At 38.0% G+C, this 10503-nt stretch overlaps 1 long non-coding RNA gene across 4 annotated transcripts in view; it reads left to right on the forward strand.

Moving 5' to 3' along the window:
* Window positions 1-9998, forward strand: part of LOC130290643 (uncharacterized) — a 16689-nt gene extending 6691 nt beyond the window's left edge. For 2 of the 4 annotated variants that reach the window (XR_008847651.1, XR_008847652.1), the window contains exons 2-3: window positions 6145-6177; window positions 8280-9998. This is a non-coding gene — a long non-coding RNA (uncharacterized LOC130290643). The other 2 variants (XR_008847650.1, XR_008847653.1) reach the window with 2 other exon arrangements.
* Window positions 9999-10503: the final 505 nt, after the last annotated feature.

The raw sequence follows: 10503 nt of genomic DNA on the forward strand, positions 1-10503 counted from the left end.
GATGAGAGCAGCAGCCTGGCTCTGTATCTACATATGGATATACATTTGCATAAGGCTTTTTGGGGAGGGACAGTTGTGCCAGTAGTAAGAGCCCAGGTATGACTATGACAGTAATGACAATACTCTGCCTACAGCCTTTACATCCCATCTCTACTGTCTATTAGTCAAAACCACACGATCCTATAAGCAAAGCTATAAAGACATGTAGCAGAGCTGACATTGTATTATCTGTGTATGTTCATAAGATGCAGGTAAACCTGCTACATTTATGGTGCACAAAATATGAAATCACAAATTCAAGTAGTCATAGTTAAATATCACAATATATATATATATATATATATATATATATATATATATATATATACATATACACAAATATATATATTTATATATATGTATATAGGCCTCCTATGCGCTATGTGATAGGATATATTGATATATGTGATGTGCAGTGTTATAATGCTTTACCTATGAAAAAATAACTGTAGCTGAAAAACACAGGGTTTAAATATGGCATTTAATTTTCTTTTTCAAAATGTAATATATACACACATAGAGGACAGTAACATATATATATATATATACATACATATGCAAATATATATATATATATACATACATATATATATATATATATATATATATATATATATACATATATAGATAGATAGATAGATAGATATAAAATTCGCAAAAGTGCGACATTTCCTCAATATCTACATATACATCTATATCAATCTCTTGTCATTGTTGTCTATCTGGATAGTTATACAGTGTCCTATGCTTCTAGCACATCTCCATAGTAATAATGAATAATTCTATTACAAAGCCACTGACACAGAAAGATGCAGATTAGTTCATGTCACAGATAGAGGAGCTCGGATTGCGTTTTTTTTTAATATATAAAAATAAGAAATGAATAAAATGCAAATCTACCTTTACATATGCATCAGTATTTATACATAATAGAGCCTGGCAGCAGCAGGAGGAGGAGGAGGAGGATGGCGATGTTATTATTCAGCACCATGGACAGCCACACACACAGGCAGGCACTGGGCTTCATCTTGGGCTTTTCTTGCCTCTTGCTTTGTTTCTTGTATATAGATAGATAAATAAGTGCTGTACATTGGTTGTAATGAGCAGGGTGGCAGCCGGCTCCAGAGCTCAGTACCATTAGCATATATTGTTTTTAATGCCCTGATTTCCTTGATGTATGTAAATGTAGCCTGGGCGGTGACGTCAGTGGATGTGACCTCCTGGAGGAGCTGAGACTGGAGGCTGGAAGAGAGGAGGCTGAGCCCTGATACACAGGGAGGGAGGGGGCACCGTGTATTATCACTACCTAGTCCAGGGTGCATGCTCTGATACACACATGTGTCATGTATGTGCATGCCACTGTCAGATGATCATGCATAACCCACATCACTTTAGACAATTCAGGAGATTTACTACTGCTGGACAGCATGGAGATTATACATCTCCCTAGTAATAAATTATATACCCTGCACTGTCTTATGATCTAAAGCAATAGTAAATCGTATCTTCATTTCCTATGCACCTCAATATAATCTATTGTTCCCTTTAAGCAGCCATTTTAGGCAAGGGAGAGGCTGACTATAGTGTTCTCCAATGAGATGACTGGCAGCCCCTTTCAAAAATATAAAATAAAATAAAAATAAAAAAATTAAAGTATTTTCTCGTGATCCCAAAATATTTTCAGATTTTTAGAAACTATCTATCAATCATCTATCTATCTATCTATCTATCTATCTATCATGTATATATCTATCATCTATCTATCATCTATCTATCTATCTATCTATCCTATATCTATCTATCTATCTATCTATCTATCTATCATCTATCTATCTATCTATTATCTCTATCTATCTATCTATCTATCTATCTATCTGTCTATCCTATATCTATCTATCTATCTATCATCTATCTATCTATCTATCTATCTATCTATCATCTATCTATCTATCCTATATCTATCTATCTATCTATCTATCCATCATCTATCTATCTATCCATCATCTATCTATCTATCTATCCTATATCTATCTATCTTATCTATCTATCTATCTATCTATCTATCTATCATCTATCATCTATCTATCTGTCATCTATCTATCATCTGTCTATCATCTATCTATCTATCTCCTATCTATCTATCTATGATCTATCTATCTCCTATCCATCTATCTATCTATCTATATCTCCTATCTATCTATATATGATTTATCTATCTATCTATTATCTATCTATCTATCTATCTATCTATTTATCTATCTATGATCTATCTATCTCAGTGGTCTTCAAACTGTGGCTCTCCTGATGTTACAAAACTACAATTCCCAGCATGCCCGTTGGCTGTCCGGGCATGCTGGGAGTTGTAGTTTTGTAACATCTGGAGGGCCACAGTTTGAAGACCGCTGATCTATCATCTTCGTGGGTTCACTTCTCATTCTATACACTGTTAGTCCTATCTTGCTCTATATTAAGGGTTGATGGCTAATTTTGGCAATTATTAAAATTCTATAGGAATCATGACTTTCTGCAGAATGAGATACAAAATAGCTACAAAAAGGCGCCTAATGAAATCCTCACAATGAAAGTCGTTCTGCACATGCCTGTGTTTGGAGGTATGAGCTGGATTGAAGAATATATATATATATATATATATATATATATATATATATATATATATATATATATATCTCAAGCAAATCTAGCACATTATCTTCAGCGAGTAATCCTTGTTGTGCACAATCGACCAAATGACACAACACATAGTGTAGAATACATACAGATGTAGCAGTGCTGAATTTATCCTTTACATTTAGCCCTGCTCCATCTGTATAGAATGCATCTATTGTGTATTGAATACAAAACTTTCATTTATAAATCAATCAATCGACTTTATTTTTTTTACGTTTCAGTATTTTTTTTTAAATTGTGGATTGAATTTTAAAAGACGAGAAATATGAAACATTTCCTTATGGAAAAGAGCAAATCTATAGAAAACAGATCAGATAAACAAACATCAAACAGTTATGTATTGACTAATAGGTTTTGGTCAGGGCAAAAAAACTAAAAATAAGCTGCATTGAGGGACAACTGATGCATATATATATATATATATATATATATATATATATATATATCTGTCTATCACAAATGCTGTGTTTATGAAGTGTTGTGCAATGCTCCCCCCCCCCCCATTGGGTAGTACAGACATTCAGTGTGGAAATATGTAGAAGTTGATGGCTTAGCGCCCATGAGTGTGAGTGAACACTAAAAGACAAAACAATGGTGCAGGTGTAAGGGTTCTTTTTTTTCCATATTCCTATTCTATGTTCCCTGTTGGTGAAGTCACCTACCTCCCCCCCCCCCCAGAACCTACTCCTCACAGCCACAAGACACCCCCCTCTCACGTTTAATCTTCTCCCCTTGTATCCCCTTCCTCTTCCTCTTCTCGCCCTGTCTCTCTCATTATCGCCTCCTTTCACTTCTCATTAACAGTCACAATCTTGAAGCCAATTTAAATTTGCTCTAGTCATACTCACCCCCCCCCCCCACCCCCTCCACTCAGCCCCCCTCCCACCCCCTTGTCATTTTCTCCCACGGACAGGTCTAAACTCGTCTAACTCATCACAAGCTCACATTCATCTCAGGAACTTGGTCATTACTTTACTACATCATAGGCATGGGATAGGGGTGGTTTTGGTGAGGGTTAACCCTTCCAGTGCCGCTACCTATGACAATGTCCTAAAACGATGTTGCAACCTGTTTGCAAATAAACCAAAATGATAAATAAGTAGATGCATGTGTGTATGTGTGTGTGACATTAGGCCAGCAGAGGCCATGATAAGAATGTAGTCTGTGTGCTTGTGCATTGCTGGTGCCCTAACAAAGGAGGCAATACATCAGTGCCTATGCCATGTAAATATATGCGCTGCCCCTCTATGCTGGAGTCTGGCAGCAGTGATCTTCTAGTGACCAGACATTTCAAATTTGTTCCGTCTGCCACATGAGGACTATGAGAGGGGCTGGAGCAAATTCATTATCTGTGACAATGCTAGAACTGCAAAAGACCGTGCCAATGGCTGGACAATGGGGCTTCAGTTCACCACTAACAAAAGAATTAGGGGGAAACTGGTTGGGTTTCAGAGCACGTCCTCCTCAGCAGAGAGGGCTGGACTAGACCTTGTCCAGCCCCCCCAAAAAAACTTGCAGACCCCTTCTCTAGAACACTTCACTCTCCAGCCAGTGTTTATTAAGCATATATCTCAGGGGGGTTCCCCCTCCCCCCCACACTTTTTTTTTTTTTTTTTAAGGGGGGGTGGAAATGACCTTCAGAAAAAAACTAAACAACAACTATACAATAGGATTAAAGCTCTATCTCTCATCGCATTTGTGGAGCAGGACGATCATTTACTGGGTGCTTGGGATATTTTATTCTTGCTGCTTGGAGAATGTGTAAGTACATTTTATTCTTCATCAGGGGAGCGGGACAAGTTCATTCTCGGTTTACATATTATTAATGGGAACTTTCTCAGGATATCAACTTGCAGACGAGTTCTTCCTGCTTGTTCAGTACCCAATGCAAAGTCCTGCTGGTGTGCCCTGGCTCCTTGTAAGCAGATATTTTGGATTATTCTCTGTACTCTGCACCTTTGCTAATTGATTGCGTCTTCATCAGGGCAGACCTGTTGCTGCGATCTGGCATCCACTTGGTTTTAGGAAGTACAGTAATTACTATGGTAACCACGTGTTAATGAGAAAAAACCACACAGAGGACTCTCTGATTCCTGTTCTGTGGCCTGTGCTGAGCTGAACAGTAACAATTCCTACTTTATTGCTCTGGAGATCATCTGACCTGATATGACATATTAAAACCACCAATCATTGTTCTGGAGACAAACTTAAATTACATCCAATTACAATGTAGCTATCAGCCTCATCATCAGCAAAACATGTGAGAGAGAAAAAGAAAGGAAAAAAAAGGATTTTTAAAAAATTTTTTTTACATTTTAAAATATGACACAAGACAATGAAATCTAAAACGCATTTCATTCCGGGCGAACTGGTGCAGGTGCTGAATGAATCTATAAACCATTCATTCCATGTTCTTGACCTTCTCTGCTCTGTCCTGCTCAATGCCAAGTTCATTGCTTGCTGTAAAGAAGATCCAGCTGGAGCGAAGTGACCAGTACAGATTGGAGGTTAGGCCCAGACTCTACCCACAAGCCCTGCCTCATATCTGGGCAGATCACCCTCCATTCTCACACTAGATCTACAAATAGGCAATAATGATTTTTAATATTTACAAAAATATTGCTGATATAAAGTGACACATTTACATTATTATTCTCATTTTAATAATATTAGGAAGAACATTATATCTCATTTTAGTTAGTTTTCCCCCCCCACATCGTTGCACATTCTACATATTTGGAACTGAACTGAAGACTCTTCGGGAATGATGGGGAATGGATTGGCTTTATTTAGGTCTTGTCTTAAACTATCATATGTCATGCATCCTGGATGTCGATATTTTGTTATTTTATTTCCTTGTGACGTCGAACAAAAAGTAGTGATTTCCACAAATAGATGATAAATAAATAAATAGATATTTAGATACATCAGTAGACAGGTAAACAGATCATAGATGGATAACTAGATAGAAAGATACAGACATTAGATAGATAGATTATAGATAATAGATATATAGAATAGATAGATGATAGATAGATAGATGATAAATAAGTAAATAGATATTTAGATACATCAATTGACAGATAGATAGATAGACAGATCATAGATGGATAACTAGATAGAAAGATACAGACATTAGATAGATAGATAGATAGATAGATATGAGATAGATAGATGATAGATGGATGATAGATAGATAGATGATAGATGGATGATAGATCATATTTATATGTCCTTTAGTTTCTATCTATGTCATATATTAATCTATCTTTATATTTTCTTTCTTTATCTATCTATCTATCTATCTATCTATCCATTTATTTATCTATCTACCTATTTATCTTCAATCCGACATTGTGTTTATTAGCATAAGGAACTTAAGACTTAAATATTAAATGTATTATTCTCTTCTTTTAGTCATCACTGCGGACCCAGCCCCATTAAATTGAGGTAATTATAAACCTGTATATATGACTATTTGGCTTGCTATGGTGTATGTGCGAAAGCATAACCCCAGCTGTGCATAAAGTATATATATTGATATATGTATATATATATATATATATATATATATATATATATATATATATATGTGTGTGTGTGTTCTAGTCACCCAGAATACAGCAGTGCAGGCCAGCATATCCACTCTATCTATGGTGTGTATACTGAATGTATTTATTTTCATACAATTTCTTGGCACAAATAAATGTATATTTTTTTATATCATATCCTTAGCGTATTAAACCAGCAATATCCCTGAACGTTTCCTATGACGTCAGATGAACACATAGAGGTCCAATGCATTCTGCAAAGGATTAACTCCTTCTGTTCCTTAGTCACTTTCCATCAAATATGATCAGAGAGCCAAATGAATGTATAATACGTTTATATAGGTCAATGTGAAGATAATGCTGCTGGCTGCACAATGCATGAGGCTTGTGGTGGGCACCTATAATAAGGCCCCTGTATTAAAAGAGCAGCAGCATATACCTTGTAGATGGATACTATACTATTAGACACCATAAACATGTTTTTCTTTATTTTATTATTATTATTATTATTATTTTTTTTTTTTTATATATATATATTTTGCGATTCTGAACACAGCTACACAGATTTTTTTTATTTTCCAGAAAAATAAATATGTTGTGAGTGATGCATCTATATTTCTAGTAGAGACTGCAAACCATGTCAGGAATATGAGGACTCGGGGGGGATTTGTAATTTCTCCTGGCATTGGATACATGACCATTTTACATTGTTACCTTATAGTCCTTGTTGTTAGTACATAAAGAATGCCACGGTATGTGCCAAGTCCATTCCATTATATAATAAGGGAGGGCCACAAGGGGGATTGGTTGCATTACATATAGTCGCAGTACTGACAATGCTGGGCTGAGAATATCTTAATGTGATAATATCATTAGCACTTGTCTAGTTACTGGATTTGTATTAAAAATAAGACTTATTATCCTATTTTCCCAATGCAGTCTAGAAGTCAGATGTTGTAGATTGTAAAAAATGTATATGACATGATAGATAGATTTGATGTAAGGCTATGTAGCATGCCATTCACTGTATTCTTTATTTTATTATTATTTTTTTTTATATTCTTGATTTTTACATTTTGTATTATAGTGGTAAAATAAATCTTTTCACTTAGTCCATATAATGCCCTTTCTGTTTTAATATATGCTTGTTCTAGAGCTCTCTTACTAGCTGTCATTGCTATAGCAAGTAGATTGAGCTTTTCTGGCCAAATACAACAGTAGAATTGTTAGAGTGCAGTGCATATACCAGTGTTTCTTAACCAGGGTGCCTCCAGCTGTTGCAAAACTACAACTCCCAGGATGCCCGGACAGCCTTCGGCTGTCCGGGCATCCTGGGAGTTGTAGTTTTGCAACAGCTGGAGGCACCCTGGTTGGGAAACACTGGCATATACATATAATGACAGTACCAATGTTAGGGCACAGTGCATATATATATATATATATATATATATATATATATATATATATATATATATGGAACCATAGGAAAATGTCATTGTAGTTACACAGTGACTCACTGCGGCTCCCAGCCATGATTCCCAGTCTGAAACAAACAAGGCCCTGCTTTAAGCAAATGCAATGTGCCTCCCATCCTCACTGCACTGCAAGTATGTGCAGAGGAGAGATGCTGGAGATAGGGTCGCCAGTCCCCCCGCCCCATGCCTTAGATTTCCTCCGTAGATTATAGAGAGGGGAGTCCAGGTTTCCCGGGGGGTAGTGCGGGCAGCAGGTTTAGGGCACATAATACATAGCTGTGCATGGAGGATGTGGGAGCTGTCCATGCGCTGGTGGTGCTGAAGGCGAGTGCTGATCACTCATGCATATCAATAGCCGTGTACTTGAGCTCTTCCTTCTCCTCTCCTCTTCATGACATCATCATTACCTTGGTCTCCTGCTGTCCGGGACCTTTGACCTTGCCGGGCTGGTCCACGTTTTTTTTTTTTTTTGCAAATGAAAAGCCCCCTCCAACCCTCCAATGATGGCCCTTTTCTCCTTTTTCAGACCGGTGGCAGCAGCAGCAGCAGAAGCAGAAGCAGCAGCAGCAGCAGCAGCAAGGCAGAACCACTGCATCTCGTTCTTCTTCATGTGAATCCTGCAAGGAGCTGCCCCCCTAAACACACACTATATACACCAGAGGTCTGCCATCCAGCTGACACCATTTGGGGGGAGAGGAAAAGCCCTGGCATATGCATGAGACAGAAGGACGAGGAGAAGACCATTGAATCATCTTGTCACTTTGGACTGGAATGGGATTCTTGCTGCTGGGCAGGACTGAGCTCCGCACAGCACAAGCCTTTACATCTTCCTAGGGCTTTTCTGGGAGTATGAAGCAATTTACAATGCAAATAGAGGCCTGTAAAGGGATGGAGGCTGCTCCTTGAACGCTGGGAGCTCCTGCTGGAGCTTGCTCTTCATTGCTGCATATGTTTGGTGATTATCATTAAAAAAAGGAATAACTCCCAAGGAGGAAAGTTGGGTATGAACTTTGATGGCAACAGATCCCTATGGTTGGTTATGGAGCTGATCCCAGGCAATGATGATGATGATGAGCAATGTGTTTGTCCAGAGGATCCTTGTTTCCAGGCGTTGATCCCAGGGAATGTGGATAACCCAGCCTGGACCTGTAGACGAGAAGTGGTTGTTATCTTTGGTTATCTAGCTGTATGAGTTTATCGGTTTTCATAAAGCTAGATAACCGAAAGTAAAAACTCCTTCCAATACATCTCAGCACACAGGATTGTATCACCCAGAGAGGGACTGATGGGAAAGGACTGATCCAAGTTCATAGACCTATAGGTGTATATAGAGTATTATATAGACCTCATGATTGGAGAATTGTGTGTCCTTATAGTTGAACTCTGGAGGACCTGGTTTTATTAGCAAAGCCTTCATGGAAATGGATGGTAATGTATATGCAACTTTTGATGCATTGATTTTTTTTTTTTTAACTGAAACCCTTTCATTGCCAGACAAGGTGGAAAGGAGAGGGGGGATCTGCACACCAGACCTGTAATGGATATATTGTATTCACCAGACTCTGAAGATAGATACACAGGTTAATGGAGGGAAGAAATAAGCAAGTAGTTTATTTGATGCTATAAAGCACACATTGATTTTCACCATTGGCATTGTATACATCCCTAAACCTTTCATAGTGTACATTGGCAATAGACACCATGGGTTTTGGCTGTTTAGTTGTAGCTATAAAAGAGATAACTCCAAGGGATGCTTTCCTTTCTGTATACAGCCAGCCTTTATCTTGACTTGCACTTTAATCATTTTGTACCAGACATGTCTCCATGGCTTGTTTCCATGCTTGCTTCTTGAAATATTTTTAATAATAAAAATAAAAAAAAAACTAGATTAAGAGTGTGAAAGTATACTTGATTGCTAAAGATGTTCTTAATCTATAGAAAGGGCAAATGCTTGTGTCTTGTGAGAGGGTCTCCTTGAGGAACTCACTGGAGCATAAAAATATATGATAGAGAAGAGTTCTCTTTTCTTCTTGTCTAAGTGTTAAAAATGTCCTGTCTTACTTTTAGCTTCCAGCATTGGAAAGGAAAGTGACATTTAAGCCAAAAAAAGAAGCCACGTGTGCTCCTTGGCTGCATGCAGTTCTTTGCCCTTGTTGTTGTGTAAGCTTGGGCAGATTTCTCCAGGAAACAGCTCTGGCATCCCAAAGTGAAATAATTAGGACGTAGATACAAGTGACAAAAATGGAAAGGGGGAGGGGATAGAAAAAAGAAGGGTGGGGGAGGGGGAGGTCTGTCCTGCCTAATTGATTCGGTTAAACGGAATGCTGGAGAGATGTGAACGGCTGGACGCTCCTATTCCCACGCTCGGGGGCAAGTGGCAATGCCATGCCCCGGCAGCCTGTGACAGACAGCCTTGCAGGAGGGGGGTGGGGAGGTGACACACAGCAAGTGCTCCAACACCACACTCATCTTAAAGCTTAAGAAAGTGCAGGCATTTCCCACCCACAGCCATCTGCAGGCTCCCCAATGAGAGCACCAACTGTTTAGCAGCAGCAGCACTGTCTACTTTTTGTTTGCTTAATAACCACCAAGTTGTTTAGATTATGCATCCATAACAAAATCAAGCTGAAAAAAAAATACATATAAATAACCATGCAAAATAGACATTGGTCTATATAGCCCATACTAAAGCATAATGTACTAATCATTATTTTTTTTTTTTATCAAGGCCTGGCCTGAGCATAGAAAAA

This window comes from Hyla sarda, chromosome 1 (genome assembly GCF_029499605.1).
Source record: "Hyla sarda isolate aHylSar1 chromosome 1, aHylSar1.hap1, whole genome shotgun sequence".
Taxonomy (NCBI): domain Eukaryota; kingdom Metazoa; phylum Chordata; class Amphibia; order Anura; family Hylidae; genus Hyla; species Hyla sarda.